Source organism: Pelophylax lessonae (genome assembly GCF_965119305.1).
Source record: "Pelophylax lessonae genome assembly, chromosome: 1".
In the NCBI taxonomy this organism is placed as follows: Eukaryota; Metazoa; Chordata; class Amphibia; order Anura; family Ranidae; genus Pelophylax; species Pelophylax lessonae.
The window spans coordinates 895013620-895029651 of record NC_138768.1 but is presented as its reverse complement, the minus strand read 5'-3'; the positions used below and the strand labels follow the sequence as shown (position 1 = coordinate 895029651).

At 48.2% G+C, this 16032-nt stretch overlaps 1 protein-coding gene across 3 annotated transcripts in view; it reads right to left on the bottom strand.

The window, feature by feature from the left end:
* Window positions 1-16032, bottom strand: part of TLN1 (talin 1) — a 510560-nt gene that overhangs the window by 13917 nt on the left and 480611 nt on the right. The gene's annotated exons all lie outside the window — the stretch shown is intronic.

Here is a 16032-nt window from a genome sequence, read left to right as displayed (position 1 = left end):
CAGGAGGGGTGGGACAACAAAAAAAATCCCAAGGCTAAACAATAGCCAACCAGGTAACAGGAGCCAGGGCTGTGGAGTCGGTAGATAAATGTTCCGACTCCTCTGTATTAATATGCGAATGTATTTTATACATTCCTTGAAGGAAAGAAAGACAACATAAATGTCATTACCAAAGACTACTGGATAGGAAGCCAACAGTCTACTGTATTGAACAGTTTAAGCAAAAGACAAACACAATGAAAAACAACAAAGCTGTATTATTTTTTTTTTATTAATTAATCAAGTGGCTGGATAGTAGCAGCAGGCATAATCATCAGGAACTTTACCAGTTCAAAAATACAAACCACATTATTTGGTTGAAAACAAAGCTTATCTATATAAACCAAAAACAAAATCTGTAAAACCTAGAAATGGTTTATATTAACCGCTTGCCGACCGCCGCACGACTATATACTGCGGCGGTCAGCCCCTCACAGGCAGAGTGACGTAGCGGTACGTCACTAGCCTGGGAGGGTCTGGGGAGCGAGCGCGCGCCGGCGGCGGCGCGCTCCCGCGTGGTCACGGACAGCCCGCGCGTGTGACCGGCGGACCCGATGTCCGCCGGCCACTCTGCGATCGGCGGGGGAGAGGGATAAAGTCAGGCAGCTTGTGTAAACAAGCCACCTGTCATTCTCCTCGGTGTAAAGACACTGATCACACGGACCTAGTATGTAGAACCGTTGATCAGTGTCCTTACAGCTCAAGCCACAGCCAATCACAGTAGAAAGCACGCCCCTAGGGACACACACAGCCCCTCCCTCCCAAATAAAGTTAACCCCTTCACTACCAGTGTATTTTTACAGTAACAGTGCATATGTATAGCACTGATTACTGTAGTAATGTCACTGGTAACCCCAAAAGTGTCAAAAATGTCAGTCAAGGGTCCGATCTGTCCGCCCCAATGTCGCAGTACCGCAAAAAAAAAAAAAAATCGCAGATTGCCGCCATTACGCGTTAAAAAAAAAAAACAACAAAAATGACAGAAATCTTTCCCTTTGTTAGTAAACGCGATAACTTTTGCGCAAACCAATAAAAATACGCTTTTTGCGATTTTTTTTTACCAAACATAGGTAGCATAAAACAAATTGGCCAAAAATGTTAAAAAATTTTGATTTTTACATTTTTTTGGGGGGGAATTTCATATAAAAAAAATGTGAAAAATATTGTTATTTTTGCAAAATTGACGCTCTTTTTTTGTTTATAGCGCGTGATCAAAAAAAAATCGCACAGGTGATCAAATACCACCAAAAGAAAGCTCTGTTTGTGGGAAAAAAAGGACGCCAAATTCGTTTAGGTACAGCGTCGCACGACCGCGCAATTGTCCGTTAAAGTCACGCAGTGCCGAATCGCAAAATACCCCCTGGTCGTTTAGCAGCCAAATCCTCCGGGGCTTAAGTGGTTAATCTTGAAATGTAGTTCTAGGCTTAGCGAATGCAAATCAATTCAATGTAGAGTTCTAAGGAAGAGAATTGCCTCTGCCAGATCCTCTTTCATAGAGGCTCTTAAGTCAGACTTTATTATTTTTAGGGCTGAAAATAATCTTTCGACACTGACTTGGGTGGGTGCAGTAACTATTCTGGCCACATCACTAACCATCTCTGGATAAGCAAGGATGGCTTCTTCAACAGTAAGTTTTGATGAGCGATCGTACTTTTCAACTTCTTTTAGTGCTTTATAAAACTCCTGTTGGAATTTTTTTATTTGGACATTTACTGGTTCTGTAACGCTTATGCAACGTTGATTTCCTTTAGCAACTTCCATTTTGTCTAAGAAGGAATCAAAGTCTAATTCTTGGTTTGAAGAAGATGGTCCTGAGTTACCACTATTGCTTAAAAGAACTTCATCCTGTGGAGGTATTTCAGGTCGTAATCCCTTCATGCGAACTGCTACATCATAGAGGGCCTTTTTCCCAGTAGCAGTCTGTTCACTGTTCAACAAAAGTCAGCTCATTGGGTCGACATAAATAGCCGCTAACAAGATTTCATTTTCCAGCAAAAGACTCTCTTTTCATCATTGAAGATGCAATGCCCTCAGCTATTAACCCTCTATATTTGTTCAGGCGATATAACAGGCTCTTCCATTCCAAGAGGAATTTACCCGGGGTTAGATCGTCACATTGCAACCTCTTGGTGACAGTGATGGGGTGAGAAAGAAGGTTCTCCAGCTCTTTTGTTTGTGTCCACTGGCTTTCAGTTAATGCAAGATTTTCATTGTCCATTTCTTCTATGAAGTCTTTAAGTTCAAGCAAACGCTTCACCATTACATAAGTGCTTCCCCAGAGAGTTGTTTGATCCAAAATGGCTCCTTTTCCTGCACGTCTTTTTAAAATTACATCTGTTTTCTGGGCCCTGGATGTAACAGTTACTTGCTGTAATTTGCCAATTAGTGTAGCTGCATGGCGATCTTTTAATCCATCTCTTATGGCAAGTTGCAGTGTATGAACAGCACATCGCATATGATGAATAGTAGCAAGCTTCAATGCTTCTTCAACAAAGTTGTCTAAAAAAAAATGTCAGCACTCTCTTCAGTTTCTAAACTTTCTCCAATACTTGCAGAGCTGTCTTCCTCTAACTCTAATATCTGTTTGTTACCTTCTTCATCTGCGTTCATCTTCTCAATTGTGCTCAACATGTTAGAAGCGTTATCTGTCACAGCACATAAAATCTGTTCCTTTGTCATTTCAAAATCTCCTAGAACACCCTCCACTAACTTCTGAAGGTAATCACTGGTGTGATGTGCCTGAGTGTCCTTTAGAGCCCATTCAGAATAGCGCAACACGACTTTGGGGGGTGACCTGTGAAGTCGCGTGCACCGCTGTGCAACGCGACTTGCAAAGACTTCACATAATGGAAGTCTATGCAAGTCGCTCCGAGGTCGCCCCAAAGTAGCACAGGACCCTTTTTCTAAGTCAGAGCGACTTGTGTCGCTCCTATTAGAACGGGTCCTGTACTACTCAATGGACCGCGACATACCGCGACTTGTCAGGCTGACAAGTCGCCTGACAAGTCGCGCTAATGTGAATGGGCTCTTAATCCGAGGGTCCGTGTTATTGTTTTGTTATTTTCATCCACAAATCTAACATTAATAGCAAAATAATTGACTCTGTGACGTGTGCATGCATCCATTTTAAGGAAGACAAAACGTCCTTTCAGAACTTTCTGTAGTTCTTCCTTTTTACATTTGGCCTCCTCAATTATAAGTTTCCTTATTCTAAGTCATTAATTATAACTTTTTGTGAATTGAGACATTTAAACTTGCTTTTTTTTTATTTTAATTCCAATCTAAATTTAGTAGGAATCTGTGCATTGTTTGCCGACTCCGACTCCAGGTACCCAAACTCCGCAGCCCTGACAGGAGCTCAACAAAAAACAATTGGAGCCCAACCTAAACAATACACCCCCAAAGCGGACCAGGTCCTCTAAACGGCAGCCTGCAAAACTTTGCGGCCAAAGGAAGCATCCACAGATGCCAACACATCCACTTTGTAGAATCAGTGAAAGTGTGCACCGACGATCAAGTGGCCGCCTTGAAAACCTGTGTCACTGAAGCCTGATGACAGAAGGCCCAAGAACTAAGTGCCGTTAGAGTAGAGTGTGCCGTTACAGGGAAAGGAGGAACCTGACCCATGATAGAATGGGCCTCAGTCACCGTCTGTCTGATCCATCTGGAAATGGTAGCAGAAGAAGCGGACAACCCTTTTCTTGGCCCGTCTGTGATCACAAACAGTGAGTCTGACCTCTGAAAGAACTCCGTAGCTGCTAGATTCACCCGAAAACGCCTGAACCACAACCAGGGCATGTAATGTAAATTCCTTAGGATGTTTGGGCCTGGGACACAAAGAAGGCAACACAATGCCTTTATTCAAATGGAAGTCAGAGACCACCTTAGGGCATGGACAAGGAACCACATTATTTTTGTGAACCACCAAATAGGGGGTGTGACAGGAGTCGCTTTGGTTGGGGGGGCCTGTGGAACCCAGCTTACCTTAGGTTGGGAAATGCCCGTCTCTGCTCCCTAGGCCCCTCTCATGTGGAAGTCACCCTGTGTCTATTAGTGACACAGGGTGACAAAGGAAATGACAGACAGCTACTTGATGGACACTGAGAATATGGTTTGAATTACTTCAAATGGGACAGTAATATTTGTCAGCCATGTATCTCAAGAAATATATGAAGACTATTCCTGGCCCAATTGATTCTGAACATGTTGATTGAAAGAGCTAATCACATTGGCCTCTGTTCCGTGTTCTTCTATGTCAGAGACGGTCAGTCTGTCACTGGTGGTCTTTCCCTATTGTCTGTGTATTGAGGTTTGATGTGTATTCTGTTAAGCCTGTCTGTCCCATTGTAAATTGTTACATAGTTACATAGTAGGTGAGGTTGAATAAAGACAATAGTCCATCCAGTTCAACCTGTGTAGGTGTGTGTGGCTGTAATCATCTAACATACCCCTGAATGTTCTGATCCTTGAGATGTACATCTAAGAGTCTTTTGAAAGCCACCATACTACCCGCAGAAACCACCGCTTGTGGTAGACAATTCCACAATCTTGTAGCCCTAACAGTAAAGAACCCTCCTCGTTGCCTGAGGTTAAAAAGCTTCTCCTCTAATCGCATTGTATGTCCTCGAGTCCTCATGCAATTCCTTCGAATGAACAGCTTTTTTTCTAAGCTGAGATCCCTATTAAGATATTTATAAATTGCTAGCATGTCCCCCCTCAGACGTCTCTTCTCCAGGGAGAATAAATCGAGCGATTGCAGCTGCTCTTCATAGTTAAGGTCCTCCAACCCCCTAATCACTTTAGTTGCCCTTCTCTGGACTCTCTCCAGCTCCAACTCATCCCTCCTGAGGACTGGCGACCAGAACTGTTAATGAATTGTTAATGAACTCACATATTGTTTCTGTCCAGATGGCTAGATAATTAGTTCAGGTTAATTCTATTTCTGTATACAATTTCATCTGCATATGATAATGTATTCAGGCAACCCTTGACCTGATTGGTAATTTGATCAGGAGGGGGAGGTCCTCATGTGTGTATAAATTGTGTGAGATTGTTCAATAAAGTTGGTTGTTGTTTTCAGATACACACAAGCGAAGTTGTCGGCTAGTTTTGTATGTAGGGCGGCTGGAATATCTATGTTCAAGACTGTAGGAAGCCGTATACTGACAGAAGCCCACAAACGCAGTGTGGGTCGCGGTTCCGTTCCATTGGTTGCCAGCGACGGGATGCTTCCTGCAGTCTGGGACATCCAAACATCCACCGGGATCTAAGGTCCGGAGAGCAGAAGAGGAGAGGTACAGATATCAGCTGCCATAGAAGAGGGATTCAGAAGGAGGTTGCGGGAGATGTGGATACAGCACAGGGGACCAGTGTCAGAGCAGGTCCTGCTAGGATGGCATGATGTAATGGGCTTGAAACTCTGGAAGGAAACGCTAGGCTGTGAGCAGCGACACCAGGGAAAAATCCTCCCCTCCTTCCAGGACAGGTACTGGTCACTGTATGTATTGTGGGTGCTGGTTTTGGGAGATAAACCGCACAAGGAATAAAAAGCTGAGTTAAGCAGGCTGGTCCAGGAGGAGATACGATTGGACCAGAGCTAGAGAGCCCTCCGCTGGTATGTAACCCAAGTGTACCCATGGACAGCGGATGACAGCCCAACAGAAGGCTTTGGCTACGGCGGCCTGGGACTGTTATTAGAGAAGTGGTCAGAGGACCCTAACTTTGGGAGCGATTTGGAGTGGTGGTTAGAGGAAATTATGGATTTCAGAGAAAAGATCCTGAACATCTCGAAGTGCTCTGGGCACTGAAAGATATGGAGTTTCTGGACGTACAGGAATGGGAGCTGGAGATCGTCTACAGACGGCTGCTAGACTCTGCTCAACACCAGCCAGTGTTACCGGGAGAGGAGATTGTAGGTCCCTCGACCCAGCAGCAGCCAACAGCACTGGGGGTGGAGATGGTTGGTCCCACTATCCAGCATCAGCCACGGATTGCAGATTTATTTGACTTTTCATTGGAGGATGATACGAATGATAAATCACCTGCCAAGTGTTGGCACTGGGCCCGAGTGCCACCAGCCCATGCCTGGACTTTCAGCAAATCCAGAGACTGGGTATTTAATCGATATTTCTGCTGAAGAGGAACATCCCAGTGAGCTTACAGCAGAAGAGCGGCATCCAGGCATAGCGCTGCTAATCTCTGCCTGCAACAATTGGTGACCCAGGAAGATGTGTGTAAGGCCACTGACTTTTCAGTTTACTTCCCTGCGGAACAGTGGGCATCAGGGCCTAACATCACTGAGCTCTGCCCAACACCAAACGCAGCCTCAGCCTCCTTGAGAGAAGAGGCAGCCGGCCTTTCTACTACACCACTGACAGGGACATGGGATTTCCTGCCAGCAGCATCTGTGGAGTTACAAAAAAACGTCTCCAGCTGAAGCGCTGACAACTGGATAGAGGGTCCAAGACCTCTGCCCCACACCTGTGGTAGTTCCAGAGGCACAGGGTGAGAAGGTGGCGGTCATTCCCCAGCAGCAGATCAGTATGCAGGGGGAGAAGTGGGGAGGAGGTGGTCGTCCTCCCTCCCCAACAGTCAGTAAGAGCGGAGGAAATCGTCTTCCCTCCCCAGCCAGGATCTGTGCACTTGGGAGAAGGTACCAGAGAAAGGTGGTCCCAACAGCCAGATGAGGGTAAGGAAAATGGAGCAGCCAACTCCCCTTCCCAGCAGCAGACGGTGCCCCAGAATGATGACACCAACCCAGCAGAAGAGCTGCCAAAAGGGAGCAGAGTGCTGCTGGCCTCTGCCCTCAACTAACAAAGGACGGTTTCCTGAGAAAGTGGATAGGATTACAGTCTTCACTTGTATACCCCAGGAATGCTGGGCACTCGGCCCAGATCCCCAACAGCCTGACGAAGCGAGCCCAGCCACCCTGTCTTCTCTCCAGCGGCTGAAAGGACTCCAGGGAGAAGGGCCAGTCCACGCTTATCCCCAGCAGCGGGTATGTTCTACGAGAGAGGCAGAGGTTGGCTGGGTGAGTAACGCGGTGTTCTGGATAATTTGTTTGGGGTACTGTGTGGGTACAGACATTGGGGGATGGAAACTATGGACTAACTTCAAAGTCAACCCGTTTGGGGTCTCCTCCTGCGTTAGTCTCCTTCAGAAAGGGGAGAGATGTGACGGGAGTCACTTTGTTTGGGGGGCCTGTGGAACCCAGCTTACCTTAGAGAGGTTGGGTAATCCCTATCTCAGGTCCCTGGGCTCCTCTTATGTGTAAGTCACCCCTGTGTCTATTAGTGACACAGAGTGACCAAGGAAATAACAGACAGCTACTTGATGGACACTGAGAATATGGTTTGAATTACTTCAAATGGGACAGTGATGTTTGTCAGCCATGCATCTCAAGAAATATATAAAGACTATTCCTGGCCTGTTTGATTCTGAGCATGTTGATTGAAAGAGCTAATCGCAATAGCCTCTGTTCCATGTTCTTCAATGTCAGAGACGGACAGTCTGTTACTGGTGATCTCTTCCTATTGTCTCTGTATTGAGGTGTGATGTGTATTCGGTTAAGTCTGTCTGTCCCATTGTTAATGAACTCACATATTGTTTGTCTAGATAATTAGTTCAGGTTAATTATTTTACTGTATACAATTTCATCTGCATATCATAATGTAATCAGGCAACCCCTGACCTGATGGGTAATTTGATCAGGAGGGGGAGGTCCTCATGTGTGTATAAATTGTGTGAGATTGGTCAATAAAGTTGGTTGTTGTTTTCAGATAGATACAAGCTAAGTTGTCAGCTAGTTTTGTATGTAGGGCAGCTGGAATATCTATGTTCACGACTTAGGGTTACAGGGGGTACGACAAAAGAATGCCACCAGTTCCAACACCCTGCAAGCAGAGGTGATGGCCACCAAAAAAAGTTACCTTCTGAGACAGCGTAAGCAGGGCAATCTCCTGAATATTTTCAAAGGGAGACTTTTAAAAAAATGAGCGAACCAAGTTCAAATCCCAGGGCGGTAGATAAGACTGCATCAGTGGAGTCAGTTGTCAAACCCCTTGAGTAAAAGTACACACCAATGAATGTGTGGCTAAGGGTCACTGAAAGAAGACTGCCAAGGCAGACACCTGGCCCTTGATGTTACTCAAGGCCAACTTCTCCTCAACACCTCGTTGAAGGAAGGTCAAAATCTGAGCCACCGAAAGAAGAATGAGGGTGAACCCCAATTGACTCCCATCATGAAATGTACACTTTCCACGTACACTGGTAAATCTTTCTAGAGGTAGCCTTCCTATCCTCCAGCAGTGCTGGAATCACCGACCCAGGCAATCCTCTATCCTTCAGCACCTAGCTTTCAACAGCCAGGCCTTCACAGCCAGCAACTGTAAGGCAGGATGGAAAAATCAGCCCTTGGGGCAGCAGGTCCACTCTGAGGGGCAATATCCAAGGCACGTTGGCGACCAATCGCACCAGGTCGGCGTACCACGACCGGTGAGGCCAGCCCAGGGCCACCAAAATTACCAGAATCCCTTCGGCCTCGATCCTGCTTAGAAGCTGCGGAAGTAGCTTGATGGGAGGGAAGCCGTAGATCAGGTTTTAATGGCCCCACTGGGCCACCAGAGCATCTGTGGCGTCCACCAGAGGATCCCATGACCTTGCCACAAACCTCTGTACCTTTCTGTTGAGCGAGACGCCAACAGATTCATCACGGTGGTGCCCCACAGCAGACATATCTGATTAAACACGTCCAGGTGAAGGGACCACTTCCCCTTGGTCCAACGCCTGCCGACTGAGTTAGTCTGCATGCTAATTTTCCACACCTGGAATGTGTACAGCAGAGAGGGTCGGAATGAAACGTTCTGCCTATCGTGAAAATTTTATTATTTGGACATTTCTTTAGGATGTATTTTTTTTAGTTAAATTGCCATTATGTCTCCCAGTGTCAGTTTACCGGTAATCGCTATGCACAGCGAATATTGCTTTAATTGGCATTGAGGAAAGACCTGTTAGTGGAAATCTTCCATTAGATGGGATTGCACAATACTTGTAGCCTGATTTATGGCAGCGCAAGGAGAAAACCATCGCACAAATATATACCCGCCATCCGGGGCCCCAACTATTAACTGCGGAGATATGTTTGTGATGTGGAATTCCTATAGTTTTATCAGGATAATTGGCTGGCATACTTCTGTCATATTTGATCCATAATGGCTGAAATACTGCTGCTATTGTCTTTTGCAGATATAATAAAGTCCCATTCACTGGAACAAATAGAATGATCACTATCAAGATGGTTTTTATGAAACCAGATTTGATAGGATCCACTAAGAGGCAATGAGTCCATGTTTGTGAATGAGCGCAGCCAAGTCCATAAGATGGCAGCACCCAGCAATTCATCTCTGCACATGGCTGTGTTTCTACATAAACAGACTTTTCGTTTCTATTGTACTTTTTGAATGTATAAATGTTCTGTGATTGGTGGTCCTGAAGCCACTCCCTGTAACCCCTCTTTTGTTCACTTGCTGTTAATAAATCTAGCCCTGCTCTGGGACACACAGAGGAAGCTCACACACAGACATACACAGAAGGACACATAGACTCTCACACCCACTCACGCATTCAGACACACAGACACTCTCACAGACCACACGCACACACAACCACTCACACACGGAGGGACCCGGGCAGATGGCATCGATATGACCCAGCATATCTGTTCCTTTCTTGTCGCCTAGTGCGATGGTCTAGCCTTATACAAAAGAGCGGTACATCAGTACAAGGGATCAATGGCGTTTGGCGCATATTAATATCCACAAGTGCGCTTTTCAGCGCATCAAGTGAATTTCTATGAGCCAAGCCCTATTAATTTCCACAACATGCCCACCGGAGAATGCCAGCTACTTCCAGAGCCGTCAACAAACCTTGTTCCGCCCTGGCGTTTGACATAAGCCACGCCGTGGCATTGTCCGACTGGATCCATACCGGGAGCCCCAGTAGCCGATCCATCCAGTGATCCAGGCATAGCCTGATTGCCTGAAGTTCCAAGACATTGATCAGCAGTCTGGATTCCTCCAGCGTCCAACAACCCTGAGCGGAACTAAGTCACAGGACACCTCCCTACCCGGACAGACTGCCGTCTGTTGTGACCACTGTCCAAATAAACGGGGAGAAAAGATTTGCCCTGTTGAAGAGACGGAGAGCGAAGCCACCGGACCAGGGAACCCCTGGTTTCCCGGCTCAGCCGAATCGGATTGTCCTGAAACTTTGGACACTGGTCCCACTTCAACCAGCAATAGTGAACATATTGTGGGCCAGAGACTCTGCCTTTCTGTCAGCTGGATCCTTAAAGGCCGGGGATTCCTCTACCGGAATCATGGTTGCCTTGTTCAACCTGGAGACAGGAGGGTCTACCACTGGTGAGACAGTCCACTTCTTGAGGAGTGAATCTTCAAAGGGGTACCTCACCGCAAAGCATTTAGGAACCACAAAAGGACGTTTTGGTCACTCCCAATCCTTATAGCCAAACTTGTAAAAATAGGAGGGATAAGGGAAAACTTTTTCAGTGCAAGGCGGCTTGTGGGTGCCAAAAGGGAGGGCCCCCTCAACAGCCGCATCCTCCATCATCAAAGTCTCCCACACGGATGTAACAGCTGTGGAAGAATCATCTTCACTATTTGATAGATCAGGATCGTGGCTACAAACCCCACAGGGTGGACCACATCTGCGGTGACAAAGCCAGATTCAGGATCTGACGAGACAGTGGAAGGTAGGGGGAAGCTTTTTGTTAGCCCACCGCCCAAAGGCCACCTCCACCCGGGGAACAAAGAACTCAAGGACCGCCGCCAGCGCATCAATTGAAGGCTGGGACCCTGAAGGACCTGCTGCCCCTGAGAGGGGCTCAGGTAGGGAAACATGCTCCTGAGACTGAGTTAAAGGGGGAACCCACCAGCATAAAGTGCCTAGCACCATTAGGGTACTCACCCACCACAGGTACCGCACCCGTATCACTACAGGGGCACCCGAAAGCAGAGCACCCTACAACCTGTAGTAGAGAGAGGCCACATACACAGCGGAAGGGGGGACCCGGGCACAGGACCACAAAAAAAGTGTCAGCGCCCACCTCACCTGGGAAGTCCGTCAAGCCGGCGGCATGCCCACCAGCCCCCTCCCACGGGTAACAATGCTGCACACCAGTCCTATCCACCTGCCAACCCAGTGCCCTACCTCAGAGGTGGGGGGGGGGTACAAAGATGGCCCACAGGCACCACACAAAACAGAGGAAGGGCCTGGGGGGGAAGGAGGAGAACTCGCTGGCCAGACTGGGGGACCACTGGATCTAGCTATCCAGTCTGTCGCCCAGTCCGGCAGTTGATTGTAGATCTCAGGGGAAAAAAAAAAAAACACGGGAGAAAAAAAAGCCATTTAAAAGAAAAAAAATTGCAAGAACCAGAGAACACGGCAGGGAGCAAGGTCCTTCTCCTGACTAGGCAGAAAAAACTGAAGGCCTATAGCAGAGAGGGGGAGTATACCTCCTAGGACTGCCCATAGGAATAGCCAAATCTTTTTTCTACCTAGTGTCCTACTTCAGTAGGGGGCGATATAACCCAATGATTCTGAATACTGGAGAGCTGTGTCCGTCAATGAACAAAAGAGAAATGTGATTTACCGGGACCCGTAATGTATCCCTGTCTGAAATTCCTTTCCCCGCCCCGCAGCCACATGGCCGTCCCAAACACATTCCTCCTGACCTACAGCCACATGGCCGTCCCAAATACATTCCTCCTGACCTACAGCCACATGGCCGTCCCAAATACATTCCTCCTGACCTACAGCCACATGGCCATCCCAAATACATTCCCCCCGCCCCATAGCCACATGGCCGTCCCAAATACATTCCTCCTGACCTACAGCCACATGGCCGTCCCAAATACATTCCTCCTGACCTACAGCCACATGGCCATCCCAAATACATTCCTCCTTACCTACAGCCACATGGCCGTCCCAAATACATTCCTCCTGACCTACAGCCACATGGCCGTCCCAAATACATTCCCCCCCAACCTACAGCCACATGGCCGTCCCAAATACATTCCCCCCCAACCTACAGCCACATGGCCGTCCCAAATACATTCCTCCTGACCTACAGCCACATGGCCGTCCCAAATACATTCCTCCTTACCTACAGCCACATGGCCGTCCCAAATACATTCCCCCAACCTACAGCCACATGGCCGTCCCAAATACATTCCTCCTGACCTACAGCCACATGGCCGTCCCAAATACATTCCTCCTGACCTACAGCCACATGGCCGTCCCAAATACATTACTCCAACCTACAGCCACATGGCCGTCCCAAATACATTCCTCCTGACCTACAGCCACATGGCCGTCCCAAATACATTACTCCAACCTACAGCCACATGGCCGTCCCAAATACATTTCTCCTGACCTACAGCCACATGGCCGTCCCAAATACATTTCTCCTGACCTACAGCCACATGGCCGTCCCAAATACATTTCTCCTGACCTACAGCCACATGGCCGTCCCAAATACATTTCTCCTGACCTACAGCCACATGGCCGTCCCAAATACATTCCTCCTGACCTACAGCCACATGGCCATCCCAAATACATTCCTCCTGACCTACAGCCACATGGCCATCCCAAATACATTCCTCCTGACCTACAGCCACATGGCCGTCCCAAATACATTCCTCCAACCTACAGCCACATGGCCATCCCAAATACATTTCTCCTGACCTACAGCCACATGGCCATCCCAAATACATTTCTCCTGACCTACAGCCACATGGCCATCCCAAATACATTTCTCCTGACCTACAGCCACATGGCCATCCCAAATACATTCCTCCTGACTTACAGCCACATGGCCATCCCAAATACATTCCTCCAACCTACAGCCACATGGCCATCCCAAATACATTCCCCCCAAACCTACAGCCAACATGGCCATCCCAAATACATTCCTCCTGACCTACAGCCACATGGACGTCCCAAATACATTCCTCCAACCTACAGCCACATGGCCGTCCCAAATACATTCCTCCTGACCTACAGCCACATGGCCGTCCCAAATACATTCCTCCTGACCTACAGCCACATGGCCGTCCCAAATACATTCCTCCTGACCTACAGCCACATGGCTGTCCCAAATACATTTCTCCTGACCTACAGCCACATGGCCGTCCCAAATACATTACTCCAACCTACAGCCACATGGCCATCCCAAATACATTTCTCCTGACCTACAGCCACATGGCCGTCCCAAATACATTTCTCCTGACCTACAGCCACATGGCCGTCCCAAATACATTCCTCCTGACCTACAGCCACATGGACATCCCACATACATTCCTCCTGACCTACAGCCACATGGCCATCCCAAATACATTCCTCCTGACCTACAGCCACATGGCCATCCCAAATACATTCCTCCTGACCTACAGCCACATGGCCGTCCCAAATACATTACTCCAACCTACAGCCACATGGCCATCCCAAATACATTTCTCCTGACCTACAGCCACATGGCCGTCCCAAATACATTCCTCCAACCTACAGCCACATGGCCGTCCCAAATACATTCCTCCTGACCTACAGCCACATGGCCGTCCCAAATACATTCCTCCAACCTACAGCCACATGGCCGTCCCAAATACATTCCTCCAACCTACAGCCACATGGCCGTCCCAAATACATTCCCCCCAAACCTACAGCCAACATGGCCATCCCAAATACATTCCTCCTGACCTACAGCCACATGGCCGTCCCAAATACATTCCTCCTGACCTACAGCCACATGGCTGTCCCAAATACATTTCTCCTGACCTACAGCCACATGGCCGTCCCAAATACATTACTCCAACCTACAGCCACATGGCCATCCCAAATACATTTCTCCTGACCTACAGCCACATGGCCATCCCAAATACATTCCTCCTGACCTACAGCCACATGGCCATCCCAAATACATTCCTCCTGACCTACAGCCACATGGCCATCCCAAATACATTCCTCCTGACCTACAGCCACATGGCCATCCCAAATACATTCCTCCTGACCTACAGCCACATGGCCATCCCAAATACATTCCTCCTGACCTACAGCCACATGGCCATCCCAAATACATTCCTCCTGACCTACAGCCACATGGCCGTCCCAAATACATTACTCCAACCTACAGCCACATGGCCGTCCCAAATACATTTCTCCTGACCTACAGCCACATGGCCGTCCCAAATACATTCCTCCAACCTACAGCCACATGGCCATCTCAAATACATTCCTCCTGACCTACAGCCACATGGCCATCCCAAATACATTCCTCCTGACCTACAGCCACATGGCCGTCCCAAATACATTCCTCCTGACCTACAGCCACATGGCCGTCCCAAATACATTCCTCCTGACCTACAGCCACATGGACATCCCAAATACATTTCTCCTGACCTACAGCCACATGGCCATCCCAAATACATTACTCCAACCTACAGCCACATGGCCATCCCAAATACATTTCTCCTGACCTACAGCCACATGGCCGTCCCAAATACATTCCTCCTGACCTACAGCCACATGGCCATCCCAAATACATTTCTCCTGACCTACAGCCACATGGCCATCCCAAATAACTTCCCAACCTACAGCCACATGGCCATCCCAAATACATTCCTCCTGACTTACAGCCACATGGCCATCCCAAATACATTCCTCCTGACCTACAGCCACATGGCCATCCCAAATACATTCCTCCTGACCTACAGCCACATGGCCATCCCAAATACATTCCTCCAACCTACAGCCACATAGCCATCCCAAATACATTCCTCCTGACCTACAGCCACATGGCCATCCCAAATACATTCCTCCAACCTACAGCCACATGGCCATCCCAAATACATTCCTCCTGACCTACAGCCACATGGCCATCCCAAATACATTCCTCCTGACCTACAGCCACATGGCCGTCCCAAATACATTCCTCCTGACCTACAGCCACATGGCCGTCCCAAATACATTCCTCCCCAACCTACAGCCACATGGCCATCCCAAATACATTCCTCCTGACCTACAGCCACATGGCCGTCCCAAATACATTCCTCCTGACCTACAGCCACATGGCCATCCCAAATACATTCCTCCTGACCTACAGCCACATGGCCATCCCAAATACATTCCTCCTGACCTACAGCCACATGGCCGTCCCAAATACATTCCTCCTGACCTACAGCCACATGGCCATCCCAAATACATTCCCCCCCAACCTACAGCCACATGGCCGTCCCAAATACATTCCTCCTGACCTACAGCCACATGGCTGTCCCAAATACATTCCTCCTGACCTAAAGCCACATGGCCATCCCAAATACATTCCTCCTGACCTACAGCCACATGGCCGTCCCAAATACATTCCTCCTGACCTAAAGCCACATGGCCATCCCAAATACATTCCTCCTGACCTACAGCCACATGGCTGTCCCAAATACATTCCTCCTGACCTAAAGCCACATGGCCATCCCAAATACATTCCTCCTGACCTAAAGCCACATGGCCATCCCAAATACATTCCTCCTGACCTACAGCCACATGGCCGTCCCAAATACATTCCTCCTGACCTACAGCCACATGGCCGTCCCAAATACATTCCTCCCCAACCTACAGCCACATGGCCATCCCAAATACATTCCTCCTGACCTACAGCCACATGGCCGTCCCAAATACATTCCTCCTGACCTACAGCCACATGGCCATCCCAAATACATTCCTCCTGACCTACAGCCACATGGCCATCCCAAATACATTCCTCCTGACCTACAGCCACATGGCCGTCCCAAATACATTCCTCCTGACCTACAGCCACATGGCCATCCCAAATACATTCCTCCTGACCTACAGCCACATGGCCATCCCAAATACATTCCTCCTGACCTACAGCCACATGGCCATCCCAAATAACTTCCCAACCTACAG